Source organism: Schistocerca serialis, chromosome 6 (assembly GCF_023864345.2).
Source record: "Schistocerca serialis cubense isolate TAMUIC-IGC-003099 chromosome 6, iqSchSeri2.2, whole genome shotgun sequence".
NCBI lineage: Eukaryota > Metazoa > Arthropoda > Insecta > Orthoptera > Acrididae > Schistocerca > Schistocerca serialis.
This window is the reverse complement of record NC_064643.1, coordinates 573,952,697-573,976,016: the sequence shown is the minus strand read 5'-3', so window position 1 is coordinate 573,976,016 and position 23,320 is coordinate 573,952,697.

Here is a 23,320-nt window from a genome sequence, read left to right as displayed (position 1 = left end):
CATCATAACAGATACGTAGCATAATCAAATAACTCATATAGCATCAGCTTACTGAACATAAACATACCGCAACAGCATAATACACATAGTCATCGTAATAATATCATAACACCTCAGTCAACTCTCAAAATCGTCGTAGCTTCCTCCAATAAATTCAAAACCTAAAAAAATTCTCTACTCATGTCAAAAGTGTCATCTGTCTCAAACGTACTTTAAAAATCGTGATCCCATACCAAATATATCATTCAAAGCTCTCATAATATCACAATGAGTCCAAAAAAATATGAAGTGTTCACACAGTACAGACAAAATACAATTTCATAAGTGTGAAGTTACCCAACTGTGTCACTGATGTAGTAAAAAAGTTTATCTCTCAGTTAAATGATCAGATAGCTGTGTAATTTATGTGTTAGAGGAATACGGTACCGATGTGTAGAGTTGTATAAGCAAATACCATATTAGCTGGGGTTCCTTGTGCTTGCCACACACATGGTACACAAAGTAAGCGTGTACCCCCCTGAGGATTAATGTAATTATACCCTCAGGTGTTACAGATTATTGCAATGGAATAAAATGTATCATGGAAAACTTTCTTTGTAATTCAAAAACCTTATAATTAGTGTAGCTTTTGTTTATTGCTAGCGCGTAATTGTAGAGAGAATTTCCTTTGTAGTTGCAGTCTTTCATTGTTGAACAGTAAAGCAGTTGTGGCGTGCATGTAGATTTGCACCAAGTATTGGGCTTGCGATTAACTAGATATTATTTTCAGTGCTATGTTAATGCGTTTTCTTATTTTTGCTCTTCAAATTGTGCTTTTCTGTGTTATCGTGTGAAATATTGTGACAATTATGGCGTGCGAAATACGTAATACTAGGCTCCAAAGTAAACTGAGAAATGACAGTGAAGACGAAAGCAGTGTGTTAGCGCCACCGTCTCATGAATTAACTAATGTTCAACATAGTAATTTGGTAATTGTGCATAGGGAAATGGAGCGGGCGGCAAGCAATGGCATAGGCAGTGAAACAAATAGTGAACAGGGAAGCATTATCTATCGATCGGTCGGCAACAGCTCGCCTCAGGAAATTCTTTCTAGTTTGCAATGGACCTTACAGAATCCGACGTATACCACATGATAATTGCGTTGAAGATGAAACTCTGCGTACTAGGAAGAGTAAAGGTTTACACCACATTTCACATGTAAAACCGTTCATTGAAAGATAATCTGCTTTTTAACTTTGTCTTTACCATATAACTTCACTTAACATTGCTAGTATGCTTTGTCAGACTTAGAATCTGTTAACATGCAACAATGTTTGAAGTTAAATATGCAGTCAAGAACCAAGAGAACTTATTTAAACAGAAATTACGAATGCATTGTTATTGTGAACAGACGACACAGTGTTATTATGCGTGTACATTCTTGCTTGTTAGTTGCACGATTACGTAACGACTATAAGGCGCACATACTTAGAACATTTACCAGTACTGCTAATGAGATTTTAATGCAACATTTTGGTTTACTTGAAAATACATTCTGGATTTAAAGTACTTTCTGTGAGATACCAGATGACACAGTGGTTAGTTTATGTGACAGCTACACGATTTTATCATAACGCTACTAATGAGTGACAATTTACAATGATGCTTTTGCGGTGTATCTGTTTTATATCTGCACAGTTTTTCTGAATTCTTCTGTAAAGTAAAACATGTTTTAGTAGTAACTTTTGTGGTATAGCTACAAGGAGACAGCCTTTTCCGTAGCACAACAATACGTTACAGCACAGTACTTTCTTCATCACGGCAACAAGGGTAATAACTAAGATATCTATATGCAAAGCATTTCACTTTTGTTTATCATGAGATAAGTACATTGACTTCTGCAGAACTTAGCTTTCGGAGGACGATAACTACGACAGTTCCACAGAATTATCTTACAGCAAGACGCACATTCAGCGCTACAGGAGACGCATTTGAGTGATTAATTTTGTACTTAAACTATTTATTTTTCAAGATTTTTGAATTGCAACAAAAGATTTCAGTGATACATTTCATTCCATTTCTGTAATCTGCAACACCTGAGGGTATAATTACATTAATCCTCAGGGGGGTACACGCCTACTTTGTGTACCATGTGTTTGGCAAGCACAAGGAGCCCTAGCTAATATGGTATTTGCTTATACAACTTTACACATCGGTACCATATTCCTCTAACACATAAATTACACATGCATCTGATCATTTAACTGAGAGAGACAAACATTTATTTCACTACATTAGTGACAGATGTTTACGTAATTACATAGTTGGATAACTTCACACTTATGAAATTGTATTTCTTCTGTACTTTGTGAACTCTTCATATTTTTTCAGAACCATTGTGATACTATGAGAGCTTTGAATGATGTATTTGGTATGAAATCATGATTTTTAAAGTACGTTTGAGGTAGATGACACTATTGAAATGAGCAGAGAATTTTGTTTTAGGTTTTGAGATTATTGGAGGAAGCTACGACGATTTTAGCGATTTGACTGAGGTATTATGATGTTATTTTTACGACGACGATGTGTATATGCTGTTGAGGTATGTTTATGATCAATAAGCTGATGCTATATGAGTTATTTGAGTATGCTACGTATCTGTTATGATGAAATATTGAAGAAGTGTCGACGAATAAGGTAAGGAATAATGAGCAGTGGTTAGGGACTCTGGTTTGTGAAAAAGGTTGTTGGAAACCAAGAATCGTACTTTAAGAGTTATGAAATGTATGTAAATGCGTGAATGTATTACAATGGCGACGAAAATGTTTTGGACTCTGTTATATTAATAGGATTAGGTTTCTACAGATTTGTAACGCAAATTCTTGACCTGTGAAATTTTTATATGAGACTGTCACTGTAGCGAAAACTGCTGTCGTAAATATTTCGGTAAGAAAGGTAAGTGACCTGACGTAATTCGTTGTGAGCGGCCAGGTGTGCCAGCCGCCTGGAGAAAAAGCCATTAGGTGGTAGAAAAAAAAAGGGAGGCCATCATCCTCGCTATTGACATTCCTTTGTCGAAAGCAACGCAAATACGACACGCTCATTACTTGGAAAGATACTTACATCTGCACACCTGATTATGACAAGCGTCTTTCGCGAGAATTGAGAGAATTTTTACTGCCTTATGAAATGCCATATGGCTAATGAATGATGTTTCATGCCGACCTTTGTACATATTTGCTCATTTTCTTTAATATCTAGTTTCTAGCTGCACTGCAGCATTGGTTAAAATAAAATTTAATATATGTACTAATACAGTTATTTTATGCCTACAGATCCAGTCAATAAGAAATTTATGATCTACTTCCAAGAAAACAAGGGCACATAAATAGACATTTCCCTTCACAGGAATTGCATAAATAATTTCTTTACGATTTGGTAACTTATCTGCTAGTGTAAGTTCTCGTGATGCATCACTCTAGTGCTAAGATGTGACATAGGTATTAGACATGGCCATTCTTAGTGTAATATTTTTTTCTGCTTGAGCTTTGTCATGTTTTCTGCTGCTGGTTGCCAGGCATAGTGCTACTGAATTTTAATTTGTGTTACTCTGCTAAGCCCGATTTATTTTTCTTGTTTGCTGCGCATTGCCTCATATTAGTTGTAATGTTGAATTGCTTGGTAATTTAGATTGACTGTAGCTTGCTTTGCAAATTTCCATTTTTTCATAGCTGTTTGCGTTAATTGTTTTGTGCTGCTGCATTGCCTCGTCCCTTAGTTTAGCATCTGGGCTCAGTAGATTTAAGTTAGCTTAAGAGGGGGTAGACTATATAAGAAAACTGATTATGGACAATAGGGAAAAAATGCATTGAGAAGTTATATGAAAAGGATTTGGCCCAAAATGAGTATTGTACACTGAGAGATAATTATTTTGAAAGAAATATGAATAGAATACTGAACGCAGGTATAGATAGGACTTTTGGAAATAATGAAGAACGAAGGGAGATCTCCTAGAAGTAAAGAAAGTTTTGTTTGCAAAATACTGCAGTAAAACAAACCCTGTCCTTTCCTTGTGTTATCCCACTATGTGTTTGTGTACCCTTGTATATTTATGTTCTTCCTGTCTTTATATGTTTATCTCATAAGACTTATGTTGTAGAATTTTTCTCATACTCAGCTACATGAACTATGATGAGGAATACTGTTATCCTCAAATATAATTTGCATTAGTAATGTTATTTACTTTGTAAAGATGTTAGACATTATTAATTCTGTTCTGTTTTAATGCTCATGTGTGAAGTTGATGTTTCAAAAATTATTCTGATCTTTATGTATGTACTTATGTCATTATTTTTGTAACACTGATGTATATGTTTATTTCTATTCTTTTGTAAAGCCTATGTTACTACAAATGATATTTGTATTGTTATGTTCTTTAATGATGTATTATGTACCTTTGTAATTGTATTCTTATGTTATAAAATTGTAATTGACACCAGTTTATCGTATTATTAACTTGCAAGTTACATTTCACTGCACACGCTTCTGTTGGTCATAGTATGTGGACAATATGTGAGAAGTAGGGACTGTTAGTGTTTGCACGTGTGTTAATAATTCAGCAAGGGACTGGATAACAGCATTGCTGGTTCTAAGGACAATTCCAAAAACTTTGTGAGTGCACAAGTGGTGGTTATGGACTTGCTATATTATCTGCAAGACTCTTCATTGGTGATTGTGCACCTGCACAGTTGCAACAGATGGCTGCTGGCCATCTCTACAAGGACTACAGTGGGTCTGCATCTTTGATGACCCACCAATACCGATATTTCTACCAGGACTACAGTGGGTCTACTCTGTGATGACCTACCTACCAATATTCTTCAAAACGTCGAATGACTCTGCTGTGGGTTTGCTCTGTTGTGGCCCATTATCTGTCAGCATGTCAAGAGTCAGCATTGTCTTTCTGTTGGAAGGACAACACTACTTCTTCAAGACTGCATGGTAATCCACTACTTCCGTGTGCATTTTCTTTTACTGCTCAGACTTTGAGAAAAACACTGCAATGTTACTGTATTGAATGATCAGGACTGTCTTTATGGCCTGTGAGAAAATTTTAGCTTTTGACCAACATTACATCAATAAGTGTGTGCATTTGATTTCTTTATTATTGTAATTATGAAAAATTTTATCAAATCATTATTGGCCACTGCCCAAAACAATTTGTAAAATTTTTGTGGGGAGCATGGGGGCTATATAAGTAGGATGTTTAGTTTTTTTTATTGGTAACGCCACCTCTGTATAAAAATCACTGGCTGTGCTGTGTGCAGTCTGTGTGTAGTTTGCATTGTTGTCTGCCATTGTAGTGTTGGGCATCAGCAGCTGGATGTGAACAGCGCGTAGCGTTGCGCAGTTGGAGGTGAGCCGCAAGCAGTGGTGGATGTGGGGAGAGAGATGGCGGAGTTTTGAAATTTGTAAGACTGGATGTCATGAACTGCTATATACATTATGACTTTGGAACACTATTGAGGTAAATACATTGTTTGTTCTCTATCAAAATCTTTCATTTGCTAACTATGCCTATTAGTAGTTAGTGCCTTCAGTAGTTTGAATCTTTTATTTAGCTGGCAGTAGTGGCGCTCGCTGTACTGCAGTAGTTCGAGTAACGAAGATTTTTGTGAGGTAAGTGATTTGTGAAACGTATAGGTTAATGTTAGTCAGGGCCATTCTTTTGTAGGGATTTTTGAAAGTCAGATTGCGTTGCTCTAAAAAATATTGTGTGTCAGTTTAAGCACAGTCGTGTAAAATTGTTTAAAGGGGACGTTTCAAGTTCATACCACATGGACCACTGCGCAAATTCAGCGTCTGTATGTTTCTGTTGCCGTGCCTCTAAAACATATCATAGCACTATCTGCAGCTACATCTTAAATGGCAGCCAGTTTCACGTAAAGTTCCACACAGACTGTTTCGCATTCGACAAACTGCCTATTTGCTTCTGTCTCGGGTTCTTCGGCCGAAGTTCGTCTGATGATTTTACTGACGTTTCACCATCACGAGTGGCTGGCATTGTCAAACTTCACACTCCATTGCCGCTGGAGGGTGAAGCTTTGACAATGCCAGCCACTCGTGCTCGCGAAGCGTCAGCAAAATCATCAGACGAACGTCGGCCAAAGAACCCGAGACGGAAGCAAATAGACAGTTTGTCAAAAAGTGACCACGAAAGCCTTAACGAGTTTGTGTTTCGCATTCGTTTGCACGCAATCACAAACCTTAAGTCTCATCACCCCTTTACACCAATATTATGCTGCATGTATTGTTTAAGAATGGCTACCTAGTTCAGCGTCCTGCATGGTTTGTAACTCCCACGAAGTTAAAGCCGTTGATGTACTTCATTCGGGACATGTTGAAAATGTGTGCCCCGACCGGGACTCGAACCCAGGATCTCCTGCTTACATGGCAGACGCTCAGTCCATCTGAGCCACCGCGGGCACGGAGGATAGTGCGTCTGCAGGGACTTATCCCTTGCACGCTCCCCGTGAGATCCACATTCCCAACATGTCTACACCACTATATTCGTAGTGCGCCTAATAGATGTTTGCCCATCATACTCATTACTTGGGGCAGATTAATCTACCAAGTCCCGTACGAGTTCGGGCATGGCGTGTGCGTTCGCACAAGAAGGTCGAGTCCCGATCGGGGCACACATTTTCAACATGTCCCCAATGAAGGACATCAACGCCTGTTTGCAACTAGGATGTCCATTTAATTATCATTTCATTTCTAGCAAAGCTGCATGGTCATCCACGGTAACTGTTCTTTCGGGAACAGATACTACCGTCATATATATCCCACGAAGTTCGCCTTTGATCTCGATGGTGCGAACCTTTGTGATCACTGTGACGCGCCATGTTTCACTTGGTGTTCGTGGAGCTAATTAATGGTTTGTTTTGAACATTTCTTGAGTGTCGACGATGTCCAATGTGTGAAGTGTATGCATAAGTCCCATAGGAGGTTGATCTCTGCCCCTCCCAGAATCTCATTTTCTGTCGATCTCCTGATGCACATGGTGATTCGTTAGCAGCTAATATTTTTCCTGTAATAATTGTTGACACATCCTTTTGTTGTTGTTGTCGTGGTCTTCAGTCCTGAGACTGCTTTGATGCAGCTCTCCATGCTACCCTATCATGTGCAAGCTCCATCTCCCAGTACCTACTGCAACCTACATCCTTCTGAATATGCTTAGTGTATTCATATCTTGGTCTCCCTCTACGATTTTTACCCTCCACGATGTCCTCCAATGGTAAATTTGTGATCCCTTGATGCCTCAGAATATGTCCTACCAACCGGTCCCTTCTTCTTGTCAAGTTGTGCCAGTAACTCCTCTTCTCCCCAATTCTATTCAGTTCTTCCTCATCAGTTATGTGATCTACCCATCTGATCTTCAGCATTCTTCTGTAGCACCACATGTCGAAAGCTTCTATTCTCTTCTTGTTCAAACTATTGTCCATGTTTGACTTCCATACATGGCTACACCCCATACAAATACTTTCAGAAACGACTTCCTGACACTTAAATCTATTCTCGATGTTAACAAATTTCTCTTCTTAAGAAACGCTTTCCTTGCCATTGCCAGTTTACATTTTATATCCTCTCTACTTCGACCATCATCAGTTATTTTGCTCCCCAAATAGCAAAACTCGTTTACTACTTTAAGTGTCTCATTTCCTAATCTAATTCCTTCAGCATCACCCGATTTAATTCGACTACATTCCATTATGCTCGTTTTGCTTTTGTTGATGTTCATCTTATATCCTCCTTTCAAGACGCTGTCCATTCCGTTCAACTGCTCTTCCAAGTCCTTTGCTGTCTCTGACAGAATTACAATGTCATCGGCGAACCTCAAAGTTTTTGTTTCTTCTCCATGGGTATTAGCAACTACTCCGAATTTTTCTTTTATTTTCTTTACACATCCTTTTAAAGGTGCCTTAATGATCTTGCGACCTGGCACTCGATGGAGTCCTTGTCAGCATTGTGGGCAACTGTAGCAGCAAGTATGTCGTAGACATCATAGTTGACATTGTGTTGACTCATTTGGCAACTTGTGGTAGGTCCCAATGTTTGCTTGACTGGCGCAGTTGTACATCCCAAAATGCTTGTAGCAGAGCTTCCTGTATTAGTGTGAAAGCTGCAGTAGGCAGCGGGCACAATATCCAGTATCGTGTCGAGGTGAATTACTAACGATTGTCCACAGGGATCTGTAAGTGTTCCAGTTTGCTGTGACTTTACCCTTGAGCCATTGCTAACGACTCTGAATGAAAACGCTCAAGTCAGGGTTAACAGGCTATGGTGACGACATAGCGGTTGGTGGCAAAGGACTCAAGACCCAGGCTTTTGCTCAAATGCAAAAGTGTGACTCAGATAATAAATTAAAAGTCGCAGCACGTATGGTTACCTGTTGTTGAAAGGCATCCCCCCCTCGCTCGCAGAATCCTGCTCTGAGAACCGTGGGAACTCCGGTGCGTCACAGTGAGGTTTGTATTTGAGCATACACTTCGACAAGAAACGTAGGTTACATACAGATATCTCTCACATATTTCAGAAAGTCATAAAAGTCATAAAAAATTGTCAAAACCCAGTACCGTTGACGTTAAGATCCGTTTGCAACAGCTTAGATTCTATCTTGCTCTGAGCCTCACTGGTACCCCCGGAGTCGCCGGCAGTCGACACAAGTCACTGCTAAGGCCCACACAGAAGACCTGCTGACGCTCAAAAGAGGCTAGCGGGATAACACCTGGGGAGGCACATCTAATCAGTGAAAAGCGGAACCATTTGTTTGGGGCGTTAGTCAGCAAGTGGCTTTATACGGCTTAAAACATACCTTCAATAATGCACCAGTCCTTGTTACACCCAAATTTCAGGCAGACAACTCCAGTTCGGGTATCACTGACTTTCTCTAACAAGATAACCAAGGACACCGCCAGCAGAACGTGTGCCTGTCAAGAGCTCTTTCTACTGGTGAACTTAAATATTCGGTCTGTGGGTTGGAGCTTTGGCTTACTGTTAGAAAAATATAAACTCTACCAAGAGCACAGAAAATTTCGTCCGGAGGCCGACAACCAGACCAGCGGCTGGGTTCTGACTCGTTCTCGCAAAGCTGGAGAGACAGCCCATTCGGCAGGACGGATTTAGCCTTCCGATTCTCTGTTAGTGATATAAAAGGGAGTGACAACCAAATCACAGACGCGTTGAATCGAGCCTTTAGTCAAGGCCAAGAGGCAGATGAACCTTTGGAGGACTGGAGGAAGAAGAGGATTTTCAGTTCCTAGTGCGATTTTGACAGAGATTCCTTGTCTCTTCCAAAATCTTGCGAAAAAGCAAGACCAGAATCAGAGGATTTGTAGCATTAAAAATCACTTCCGTCAGGATCAATCTACCCACGAGTATTGTTTGAAAAATGTTATAATTATTATGTTATCGCACTAAGTATGATCGGGAGCTTAAAATCTGTTTGCCCCGTGAACCTGTACCCACAGCTTCTTCTCCTTGTGGTGGCCATTAAGGAAGCGTTAAAATAGTGATGAAGATAAAGCAGCAACTTACCAGGCGCCTTTCAAATTCTGATGTCAGACGACTGCTTAGACTGTGTCAGGAGTCACAGGCACCGTACCTAATCCCAGTACCTGCCAGCGTCTTTTACAGCCCAGTCGAGGTCAATGGACAAGCTTGTTATTGATTATTTAGAGCTACTCCCGTTTTGACTTAAAGGAGGAATAGGTGCATTTTGGTAGTAGTCAATGTATTTGCGCACTTTATTTGATTGGTACTAAGATCGGGCAGGATGAATAATTAATTTTTTGTCAAATGAAGAGTTCTTTTTTATTTTGGACCATCTGAAAACCTGGTTAGTGATAATGATCCTTCCTTTAGATCACGATAGTTCACGGAATTCTGCTATGGGAATGGAACAGCTCACATTGCAACCATTCTGAACTGCGCTGAGCCATCTTTCTCTGAGCGAGTTAATACAAATCTGAAATCTGCACTCATTATCCATCAAAGTGAAGCCCAAAGTAAATGGAATAACTCCATTATTTGGTTAAACTTCGCGTTAAATTCAGCCGTAAATGATTCTCGTAAGACTACACCAGCTTAACTCATGTTTGCTTACCTAGTGAACTCGACGGTATCTAATCTCTGGTATTCTTCCCGAGAATGTAGGTCCTGATACTCATAAGCAGAGTTAGAAGAGAGTTGTTAATAATATTCGCCCAGACGATCGGCGAGAGGCTCACAGATAGAACCTAGGTAGGCATTTACTCTCGTTGGGGATAGGTGACCGTCTTTTTGTCAAGACTCTGCCTGTACACAATATCGTGGATCAGAAAAACTCAAGCTGTTACTGCCGCGTTTTGTAGGTGAGGTTATTGAAATGGCCAACTCTGTAAGTTTAATAGTAAAAGAATTAAAAACTGGTACAAAATATACAGTCCACTTAAACAAAAAAAAACTATAAATTATTTAGGGGATAGTTAGTCTCTCTAACGGTCAGAGATTCCTTCGTATTTTTTAATTATAGGAGAGGAGAATTGGGCCGTGCAAGGCACGTGATCGGTAGTTTCCTATTCTGTCTCTGTCAAATTCGCGGGAACGTGTTTACTATCGGTGCGCACTCGAGGCAGCCGCCGCTTCGCCAACTTCAGCGGGTGGGTCACGTTCAGGAGTCAGTCGTGTGCTGGAGTTAATCCAGGCATAACACCGGTGCTGGGCTAGAGGCGGTACACTGCCATATGATACCATGTTGTGCCCGAGTGGGAAAGTTATATTTGACGCCTTTTACTTGCAGGAGATTCCAGCAGCATTGGTGGTTAACTTCGAGAATCGTCTTCGGCACAGGACATCGAGCGCTACGAAGCCTTCACTCCTCGGACATTCACGAAGGAAAACATTATTTGGTGAGAGCCTTATGCTAAAACTGTTTCTGCCGGTCTCAGCGGAAAACAAGCTTTAAACATTCACTTATTGCTGCTTTCTGTGATTAATATTCCAAGTGTGTATTTATTAATTGTACTTACTGTGAGTTACGACGATTTCCTTAACTTTCTCTGGGTCTAACGACAAATTATTACCATAGCTGGAAACTATTTATAGCCATTTTGTTTATCTTAACTTATACAATGATTTCATTAGTGCCTGTGCAGACCGTAGTTTAGTCCGCGATTAACCATAACTCTTTTACGTATAAATGTTTCTAGGCATATAACTGGCACCTCCTGTGTTTTGGTAAGTAGATTTAATCAGTTGGTTAAACTGACGTTTTAACGTTCTAAATACTTATTTTAAATGGTGTTTCTTTCTCTTAACTATCGTTCTGCCTTATCTGTTAACTGATACCACTGTTACAAGGCTCCAGTGGGCTGGTTGTATAAACGCCAGTGAACCAGAAGCATATCGTTAATTTTCAGAAGTAAGAGTTTTTTAACTAAACTAGTTAGTAAAAACTGTTTTATTGTCTACTAAAAATATAGGTACTGTTTAACTCTAATGTAGTAAACATTCTTGGCTCTGAGCACTATGGGACTCAACTGCTGAGGTCATTAGTCCCCTAGAACTTAGAACTAGTTAAACCTAACTAACCTAAGGACATCACAAACATCCATGTCCGAGGCAGGATTCGAACCTGCGACCGTAGTGGTCTTGCGGGTCCAGACTGCAGCGCCTTTAACCGCACGGCCACTTCGGCCGGCAGTAAATATTCTTCTACGATTCAATGTGTACATACGTTTTTCAAGAAATTGTGTATTTATTATCTTGGATCGGAGATCAAGTTAATAAAACTTTGTGTTAATACCCTGGTCGAAGTTATTTATGGCAGCTTACCACTTACCTGCTCAGGTAAGGTTTTGGCAAATGAATTCGTAAGAAGAGAGTATAACAAACAATATATTAACCTTAAATACTAGAGAAATGGTATAGTGCCCCGTATTGACAGTTCTTCTAGATTCAACTTTACAAACCGAACCGACATCTTATGAATTACCTGATTCTGATGCAATTGTGAATTGATTATACCAAGGACTGAAGTAAAGCAGTGTGTGGTGCAGTAACTAGCTTATAAACCGTTGGTGATACCAACTAATGAGCATTTATGTGACTGTGCCGGAACACATGGTCGGATACTTACGCGCTAAGTAATACGGGCAAACATTCCAAAACAGACACCGCTACATACAACTTTCGTCATAGTAAACTGAGTGGGTCTCATGCAGTCCTTTATGCATTGCAGTGTCTGCTCATCAGCTTGCACCTTTGTCAGTCAAAGGCAGCTTCTTACTCAGCATCAGAACACAGCACATAGTACCTCTTCGTTATTATCGTACCAGTTCCGAGCAAGACGGGACGAAGAGTAATGGCGACCCACTTTCAACGAGAAAGGTTATAAGTCCCACATCGCGAATGAATACCATTGGATGAGAACAAATAGACTCGCGAAAGGGCTAAGTTCATTGCAATAGTCCAGCAAAAAGTTGCTAATGAGCTTGTATGGATAGATCACAAATGGTTAGTACAATTTCTAATAGATTACAGCAAATACTAAGCATTGCGATTAAAAAAAAAAGGCAAAATGAAAATGCTGAGCAACCAGGCCCGTTTCACCGTTAAATCGCTTTTGTCAAACAAGAGGGAATCGAATAAAGTGAAACTAAAGTAAAGGGAAGATGGAGATGCACGGCAGTTATAGTAAACTTTTCTCATTTCTGGAGAGGTTACACCATGGGTGTCTTTACAACTATCAATTTCCCATTATTTTTAATTTGGTATTTGTGAATATCTGACAGTAAAATGTTAAACGTCACGGTATTATAAATTTCAGTGTGCCTCTTTATTCATGCACGCCGTATATATGTTGACAGACACAAATAATATTTGCATTTTTTTAAAACTTGTTTGGAGATTGGTGTCACTCAGAACTTGTCATTTACGTGACTAATCAAACAGCGTGTTTCATTAAACTCGTCTGTATAAAACCAGCACAAGTCGCGCTAAATATTGTATACGCAGGAACTGATACTTGTTCATCAATTTATCCGAAACATTCTCTCCTTTCTCATGTTATGACAGTCTGCCTCATGGCTGCAAGGTAATTTAAATTTTACGTCATGGATGAGTTTTTCGTTTTTTTTTTCACTATTTGCACTGAGTGACTCGTATATCTTCCAGTTGTGATATTGGTTTTACCCTGAATAACATCATCTTCATAAGCTTGCCGCACGTTTAATGAACACACGCCGCTGGGCGCTTGGATTCAATATGGAGAACCGGGAATAAAAATATTGGTACAACGCTCCGACATCGCGGCGAACGTTTCACCGATCTCTTGGGTTTAGCTCTTGTTTTGTAGACTCACCGCTCCAAACACCATACGAATTTCTTCCCATTTTTCTATGAATTCTTCATTTTCGATAAATGTCGATAAGCAGATATAATACCAGTTGAGATGTAAAGCCAGATCATTTTGGTAGAAATTGACTTACGGAATGCGTGATGTACAGTCACTGATTCTGCATCTTTTGCACAGTCGTCAGCAAGGATTTGGTGGAGAGGAGGCCCGAAGGCAAGAGGGAGCATTTGCCTTCTCGTGGAATCTGGGGGTATAGGCATGTTAATCCGTACATTGTCCTTTCTTATTTTTAAAAATGTTGTCAACGTTTGAAGTAGACTGCAAACTTAACACTGCCGAGCATGACGGGAATAGTGTAGTGTTATCAATAAGTGTATAAAACTATTTGTTTGGTTACCGCCCAGTTCACAGAAAATCATAGTCTCCTTGGGGAGTGGCGGTTTCAGAGCTATTCTGTAATCGAAGTAGATGCGAACCTTTAGAAAGAGTCGAAACAATCCTAAATATTGGAAACGATAGCAGGACAGGGTCTGACAGTGGCAAAGTGGCACGCCACAAAAGCATAACGCGTCAGCCAGGAAGCATAAATTGCTTTTCTTTAACAATTTGTGCGAACTTTTATTATGAATGATTTTTCAAAAAGTGAAATCTGACAATCCCGAATTAATGCAGTTATTTATAACGCGCAAGAAAATCAGCAACAAACATTCAGTATAGCAAATTTGATCAGTATTAATTTGAGATATCAAATTGTAACGTTATGTAGAGTTTCATCACAATCACGTAGTTCTTTCTCAAAATAAATCCAAAAGAATAGTGTGAATCCAGGTACTACTAGAACAGGTAGAAAAACATTTCAATTACGTATGTTCGAAAATAATAAATCAAGCGTCAGTGAATATTTAGTTAACAACCGTAAGCGTACGACACCATAACAGGCAATGAGCAGCTTTAAAAACACTGTGAAATAAAAACTTGTACGCAGATCAGAGGAACATTATTTGAACTCTCATGAAAAGGTAGTGATTTTCTCATTAAGGAGCCTGAGATTAGGAACAAATAACCAAACATTAGATAGAAAGCAAACCTCAGTCAAGAGAGATTGTACCAATATGCCTAGCTTGATTTTAAGTTGGTATAAGGCTAGTTATAGTAAAGAATGTGTAAATAAAATTTAAACAACAACGCCAGCATCGCTCAAACTAAAACAATTGATAGTAAAATTGAACTTACACTAATCCTGAGGTCAAAATAAATTAGACAAAATCAGCACATGTAATATTCATAAATTACTAACAGGGCTTAGACAGAAAGGAGACCCAAATAACTGTGGCGTAAAAAATTTTGGCAGTGTAAATTAGGTAAGTTGGAGCCGCTGAACTTCTTAGACACAATTAGTTTTAACTCACAGCTAAAACCATATAACCCAGTTTAAACAACACTACGGGACCGCGGATAGCCCAGAATAACTGTTCATACAGTCTAGAGAATAAGGTGCTCACCAAGTGACTCCAACAAGCTGCGATAACCAAGGCTCAGTAATCCCAATTTGTCCGTGAATTCTGTAGACAGAAATAGCAGACGAAGTTCCATTATCGTCTTCCATAAATCCATGTGACTTTCTTCTATGGCATGTTAACGGTGCTTAACCATTGAGGGCTGACTAATGTACAACGTCATGCAATCGGCCAGTTGGAGAGCGCTCATTCCCTTTGCCGGGACGCTAAGGAGGTGCTTGGTTTGCTATACAGGCAAAGAGATCACACCGCAATTGCGTGTTCATATCAAAGAACAGCTCGGGTCAAGTCCCTTCTCTGTCACTAGCTCCTAAAGGCCCTGTCAAGATGAAGGGGGGGGGGGGGGGGGACATACAGGAGCGCAGATTCTGGTGACATCCCCCCGCACATCCTAGACGGGGCTGCAGTGTGGGTGCCCGAATTCCCATAAAGATACCCTCTCCCCCTATTGCATGAGCAATCAGATCTGTTGTTTAGCGTTTATCAGCGAGGAAACGAGAATTATTAGGACTTACTGCGACTGAATTCAGTTTTACACAGCACAGCTGTTGTAGTGTAGTCTGAAGAATACAGCTTCGCTGTTCTGTAAGGGTCTAACTTTCTTCATCTATTCACCTAATTGAACCAGTCGAGAACAAAGTGTAAAATTTTTTAAGGTGGAAAAGACGTCCTTTACAGGAATCAGAACATCCTCATAGTCTATGAGGTGCAACGTAACGCAGCGTGCAGATAAGAATCTTACAGTCCAGTTGCTATGGCTCCACAGTAACATGTCAAACTGGGGAGCCATAGATTGCCTTGGTTTGGTCCTAGTCTGTCAGTAGTCGATTCTATTGCTCAATTTGAGAATGGTTTCCTACATTCATTTAGTTGATTGCTGGCGCTGCGTTCCAGTCTACCCAAACAACCCAAGAAGCGTTTCCTTTAAAATACATCTTGTGCAACTTTAATGATGACACACGACATTAAATGCAATGTACGGAACTTCTTGTGGCCTAACGCACGGAAGCAAGTCTTTCACTTGGGGAGTTGCGCCTCCCTAAGCCTCGCTAGGTATCCAACCAGGGGAAGAAAACCTACAATTTAACGTGGAACCCAAACAGCGGGTCTTCCCAGGCAATTCCTCATATCCTTGCGAGGTGGAGCCTAGAGTAAATGCAGACTGAAAGTTTCCATGGTTCGACCGGGATTCGATCCCGCGGCCTCTCGGTGTCTACGCACACTCTTTACCGACTGACGTCCACGCCTGACTTAATGCAGGTGTGGAGGCAATTACAGTTCCTCCTCCAGCTTGGGTAAATGGTTAATTGCTATTTGTTTCATATGATCAAAAATAATATAGAAAGCGGGATTATCTCGATGACGGGAACGAATTTTAAGGATCTGCACAATCTGTAATTGTATGTCCGCTACTAACACAGTGATGCATGACTCTGGAGGGGAACTAAAGTATTTGAACGCTAATTAGTGTAGAAGAGCAATGTTCCTTTAAATTGTTTGGACCTGAGAACCAAATTCTAGGAAAGAAGCAGGTTCTTCTATTGATCATGCCGTTTGCATTTAAGGCTGCAGTAAAAGCTGACGATCAATAGCATCACAGTATAAGTGTCACAAGCAAGGTTAGGGCAGGAAATATTAATAATGTTACACGACGTTAATTCATGTTTAAATTAAATGTAATTAGTCTAAATTGGAGAAGCTTTTCTATCTGTGCAGACAGATAAGGAGCCAAGGGGCTCATAATATAAGAAGCAGTAAGTCGGGTGTATCAAAAGCCTTCAGACAAAAACCAAACGAAAGAATCACTGAGAAAATCTGTGGTATCTGAGATTGGTTCATTTTCTTAGTTTTTAATGTTCTATTGCTCAATACGTGATCAGATCTGAAGTTTTGAAAGCAGAGAAAGTGATATACGCGTCATAGAAGGTGAATAAGTTTATAAGATTTAAGTTTATTTCCTTTCTCTCTACATTGAGCAGTATTCATGTGACAATTTTTTTTTCTGTAACCGAATTCTGTCAAAAATTCTACTTTTTTTACATTTCAGGGTTTTTCTCTTTCAGAGTGAAAGTAACTTAATAGGAATATGAATAAAAATTATAGTTGTTTGCATGGCCATCTTCTGCAGCAGCTGTTACAATCAGTTATTACTGGTGTTTCTGTATAAACTAGCTACAGTTTAATTAAAGAGAATTTTACACCAGACGCGTTTTCATTTTACTTTCAAAGCATCTTCCGTCGTTATTCTGCAAGTTTGGATATTTGTATAGTTGTACATTTTTGTTTGTCGTAGATGAAAAACAGCTTTTTGTTTATAAAGTTGGGGTGCAAATTGCTTACAGTGTTTCTTTACATATTTCCAAACCACTGCTTCTTGCCTCCTTGTTAGCAGCTGTTGATGTCAAATGACTTTGTTTCACATGTACACTTGACAATTTTTGCCATTCCTCGCAGTATTTCTTGCATGTCATTTGGGTTATTTATATTTCACACCCCCTCCCCCCCCCCCCCACACACACACACACATCCCGCCTATAGAAAAAGAAAAAAATCGAGCCACAACTCTCGATAATCCTCCATTTCCGCCCATTCCAACTTTCACTCCACCCAACCTCCTCTCACATCTCTGCCAAATATACATTTTTACTAATTCTCTTTCTCTCTCTCATACATACGCAGCGCAAGAAATACTGCAGAATGGCAACAATTGCCAAGCGTATATGTGAAAGGAAGTCTTTGGATATCAACCGCTGCTAACAAGAAGGGAGGAAGCAGTGGTTTGGAGATTCTGCAAACGAACGCCAGAACTAATTTGTGCTAGAACTCATAAACAAAATACTGTTTTTAATCTAAAAAGACAAAAATTGTACACACGTAGATATACAGTTTTCAGAATAACTGCGAAAGATGCTTTATAAAGAAAAACGAAACGCATCTTTTGTAAAATTCTCTTTAATTAAATTGCAGTAAGTTTAAGAAGGAAAAACCAGTAATAACTGAATAAAAATATTTTTTGTGAGTAACTCACAGGATACGGTGGATATAAGAAGGATGCAGTTTCAGATCGTTGAATAAAAATACGAGTGTTCACATGAATAACACGAAGGTGTACTCTGCCTACGCCATGGAGCTACCAAAGTAATCAACCGTAAAGACACTGAATACATACAAACAAATCTTCTCTGGAGCAATAAATTTTGCGCACTTTCTATAAAACTTAGTTCTTGCTCCGCACGATCGTTCTAAAACTCACCGAGTCAGTTGCAGAAAAATTTACAGTATTATAATCTTGTTCCCGCTTATATGTATTTCGCGGACGCCCATGAATTTCCAGCACAAGAAGGAAGCTTGTGTGGATTTGTTCATGAAAACACTACACATAAGCAAATATGTGTTTGTTATCTGAGAAAACGTCACATTACATCGAAAGTGACGAGCACCTAAAAGCTGACCTATTGCCTTACAGACGGGTGAGTAGTAGCAGCTTGCAATCAGTCTGACGAATTTAGTCAGGGTAACCGAAACAAGGTACCGCCAACAACGTGTGGTTCGACCCACAAGCAGTACGTCCTTATTGGGATTCACCTCGCATGTTTCTCCTGCAAAACGAGTTACCTCTCTGGTGCTTTTTGGAATATTCTATAACTATCCTTAGGTTACTCATCGATTAGTTCATTTTCATGTAAAAATGAGGTGTATGGTATTTTAACTAAGTAGGGTAAGGGTAAAATGTGCCTATATCCCTTCAAAATTTTGAAACCGAGAAAAAAGAAATCCATGAACTTCGCAAAGTATTTCCTAATGTAGGAAAAAAATGGTTCAAATGGCTCTGAACACTATGGGACTCAACTGCTGTGGTCATAAGTCCCCTAGAACTTAGAACTACTTAAACCTAACTAACCTAAGGACATCACACACAGCCATGCCCGAGGCAGGATTCGAACCTGCGACCGTAGCGGTCGTGCGGTTCCAGACTGTAGCGCCTTTAACCGCTCGGCCACTCCGGCCGGCTAATGTAGGCACACTGGCTCTTTCTTCAGTATCAGTTCTCGGCTCTCACTTCACAGATGACATTGGCCACGTAACCTGACTGGCCGCTGAAACCGAGACCAGGACAGAGCGGGCAAGAGCAATGTGAGCTTTCCTTTTTGGGACTCAACCCGGACCATTCAGTTTGGAGAGAAGATTGCAATTGTAGTATATACAGTGCATTTGACTGTAATTAGTTTACGGAAGAACATTTCCTTGTTCTTTTATTATTCACATGAAAGCTCTGGAAACGAACTCTCATCTGTCAAACTAACATATATGTTTCTCTTTCGCCACTATATAAATTACCTGGGCGTCAACGTGTCACACTGGTAGAGCCGAAAGTAACAGTTGCTTAGATAAAAAACCATGAATTCCGACAAAAGAGTTGATAAATTATTTACCAAAATCTTAAGCATTGCGCCAAAAGATGAAGCAACAACAAAAGTATGCTACATTTTTAGGATTAAATGTGATCATTTATGACGATCGCTCCGTGCTTCGGAACGATGAAGATGAAGCAACAACAAAAATGTGCTGCATTTTTAGGATTAAATGCGATCATTTTTGACGATCGTTCCGTGCTTCGGCGAATATTAATCATGCAAGGTTTTGGCGAAAACAATCTAATGCTTGAAAATTGTTATGTTCCGTGATGAATTTGAATTATCGTCACAGGGAGAGGATGCAGTTGGTGGTATTTTTATTTTCCTGTCACGACGTATGTAGGGGCGTAGTTCTGTACACCTTCTTCAACTAAAGTATCGTGTTTAGACATAAAATTACATTGTCAGTTATGAAATTTCTAGTGTAGCTGCACAAGAACTGGAAGATTATTTATGAAACTTGTCTCCCGAGGCTCTCATCGTCACATCATTTGAATCTTATGCGTCTTCTGCATCAATAATGAAAATGGTGAATGCGTTAAACCGTAAGCCAGGATATTCATGCGAAAATATTGAAAGGGTACAAGCAGGACTTATTAATAATTAAACTCTTTGTTTCTAATAAAACAAGACTACTTTATTGAATTTACAGATCTTGTTCAGTGACAAGTTCCCCTGACAGGTCTGTGGCAGTGGAATGGAAATGGAGATTACGCCAACGACATAAACTCAGTTGACGAACTGAAAATTGTAAGTATTCCAGCTGAGAGAAGCTCCAAAATCATGCAATTCTCCAATAAATTATTTAAGAAGAAAGTAAAAGCAGTACGTGGTACAGGTTGTATAAGTGTCGGCGTAAGCATCTAGGGCATGTAGAACACACTTTTTCAAATAATAATTGTTTTTAACAGTAAATATGGTTTTATTGATATTTGCATCACAAACGTACATAAGACTACAAAAACGGGAAACCTGAGGACAAAGGTAACAATCGCATGATGTTTGACTGCCAAACAACATAGGTCGATAAAACTTGGGCCAAGTACAGAAAGATCTGCTACAGTATAGTACAGAACGTAACCGAATACCAATGAGACGAAGAGAAATGACACTGATTACATTGAAGTACCCCAAATTAATGCTAGTCTCCTGAACACTGAAAACAGTGGGACATGGTTCTTAATAATATGTGTGATCACCGAGGACGGCAATGAATGCTCTGAAACGCGCTCGCAAGATTGGCAAGGAGTTCCTGTGGTATGGGTTCTATTCCTCCACTACTGTAGGACGGTTGTCGGTGCATGTGAACGTGCTGTTTCACGTCTGCCCAACGTATCCCATACGCACTCGACGGAATTTAAGTCAGGGGAACGGCCAGATCAGCCGTTTGGCCGAATACCCCCTCGTTCCAAGAGTTCCTTCACGTATGCTGTTATACAAGGTGATTATAATTGCCGGCCAAGTGGCCGAGCGGTTCTAGGCGCTTCAGTCTGGAACCGCGCAACCGTTACGGTCGCAGGTTCGAATCCTGCCTCGGGCATGGATGTTTGTGATGTCCTTAGGCTAGTTAGGCTTAAGTAGTTCTAAGTTCTAGGGGACTGATGACCTCAGAAGTTAAGTCCCACAGTGCTCAGAGCCATTTCAACCATTCTTTTTTATTATAATTAAAGCAAAACTTTCAAAGTGCTGTAGAAATAACACCACTGGTCAGAATGACGTCGAATCGCAACGGAATATTATCGGAGAAGGGGGAAAACTTTTGGCAGAACAAAAATAAATACTTACAAAATGAAGCAGTAGATAGCGCTGTAAGCATCATAATTTAATAGTTGTCGACTACAAATGACAAATGAATCATTCAGCGATGCCTAAGATGTACGTTTGACTTTAACAAACTGTAGTACACAGTGTGCATGGGTGTAAAGGTGTGGTACTGTTAGATGCGTTAGCCCATCCACCATGGCAAGGTGGGATGGGAAATATCGGGTTTTAATTGTCTTGAGGCCAAAAACCGCATAAAAAGTATCAATCACATCGGTTTTTAATTGTCCTGAGGCCAAAAACTGCATAAAAAGCATTAATAACATCGGTATTTAAGTGTCTTCAGGGCAAAAACCGCATAAAAAGCACCAATCAAAATCGAATCGGATTTTTAATTCACGTGTGACTGCCACAAAACATGTTCAGTATGCTGTCCACCATTTTATGCAACAAGTTGAAATCGCGAAATAGAATTTTCCACAACTGATCGAAGTGTTTCCGGGGTCACGTTCAGAATGTTCTGCGCAATGCGTGCCTTCAATGCAGCTAAGTTTGCAATCGGAACACTGAACACAACATCTTTCAGATAGCCCCACAGCCAGAAGTCACTCGGATTAAGATCAGATGATCGGGACGGCCAGACTGAAGGGAAGTGGAGGCTGAATTTTCGAAATGGCGCTTCAGCAGCTGCTTAACTGGTTTTGAAATGTGCGGAGGTGCGCCATCTTGCATGAAAATGATCTTGTCCAGATATCCACGCTGTTGGAGAGGTGGAATGACGTTGAACAAAATATAGTTATAACGCTTACCAGTGACGGCACAGGTAACAGAACCGGAAGCACCTGTCTTTTGTAAAATATATGGCCCTATGGTAAATGATGCCGTAAACCCACGCCACACAGTGACCTTTTCAGGATGAAGTCGTACTGGTTGATTTGTGTGTGGATTTTCCGTTCCCCACATTCAACAATTCTGTATATTGACATATCCTGTCAGATGCTAGTGGGCTTCGTCTGTCCACAAAATCTTCCACGGCCAATCGTTGTCCCCTTAAATGCGAGCAAGAAATTCTAAAGCGAAGGTCTCTTGCTGGCACGTCAACAGGAATCAACTTGTGCACGTGGGTAGTTTTGAATGAATAGCAAAGAAGGATGTTTCATAGGATTTTACGCACTCTGCTCACGGGTATGTCCAATGTTCGGGCAATTCTCCGTGCAGTATACGTTTTAACACCACCACTCGTCTCCTCCTGCATTGTTGTGGCCACTGCTTCAATTAACGTCGAATCAGTTCCTTTCGTCCCTCAATCAGGTTGCACACCAAAAGAATCAGTCTTTTCGAGTTTCTGAAACATTTTCTCCAGACCCACGGCAGTCATCGGACCAAAGCCTTTTTTCAAACCTTTCAGTGTCCGGAACTTCTGCAGAGCGACGTGTGTGCAGTCATCAGAGTGCGATCCCAAATTGAGACAGTCATGGCGAACGTCGCAGAACTTCAATGCGTCGTGCTCATGGCAGTTGTTTTCATTTACATATTGTGACACATACAGCGCATTCTATTGATCAATTTTCACACTATTTGCTTTTCAGCCATACGTTTTCCCCCTTCTCCGATAATATTCCGTTGCAATTTGACGTCATTCCGACTGAGCAGCGGTAAGGATTGCTGTGTCGAAGAGCGCGCTGCAGCGCGTAGTGTGACGCAGTCGTCCTTCGTTTCTGGCGGTGGCGCCGCTGTGGCAATCGCAGCTTTGGTGTCTCCCTCTGGTGGCTAAGAGGGAATGGTCGCAATTCGAGGGTTGGATTCCCTCTCTTCTTCATCGAAGAGTATTACTGCCTGGGATACTCTCAGGGTGCACCTTCGACGTGGAAGATTCCCGCCGTTTCCCTGCCGTGTCGTCTGCTTGCCGTCCATACTGCCTGCCGGTGCTCGCCGCCGCCGCCGCCGCCGCCGCCGCCGCCGCCGCTTGGTCGCCGCCTTCCGGTCCTCGCCGCCGCCGCCGCCGCCGCCGCCTGGTCGCCGCCTGCCGGGGCTCGCCGCCGCCGCCTGGTCGCCGCCTGCCGGTGCTCGCCGCCGCCGTCGCCGTCTGCGCCGCCGTTTGGCCGCCTTCCGGTCCTCGCCGCCGCCGCCGCCGCCGCCGCCGTCGCCGCCTGCCGGGGCTCGCCACCGCCGTCGCCTGCCGGTGCTCGCCGCCGCCACAGCCGCCGCCGCCGCCTGCCGGTCGCCGCCGTCGCCGTCTGGTCGCCGCCGCC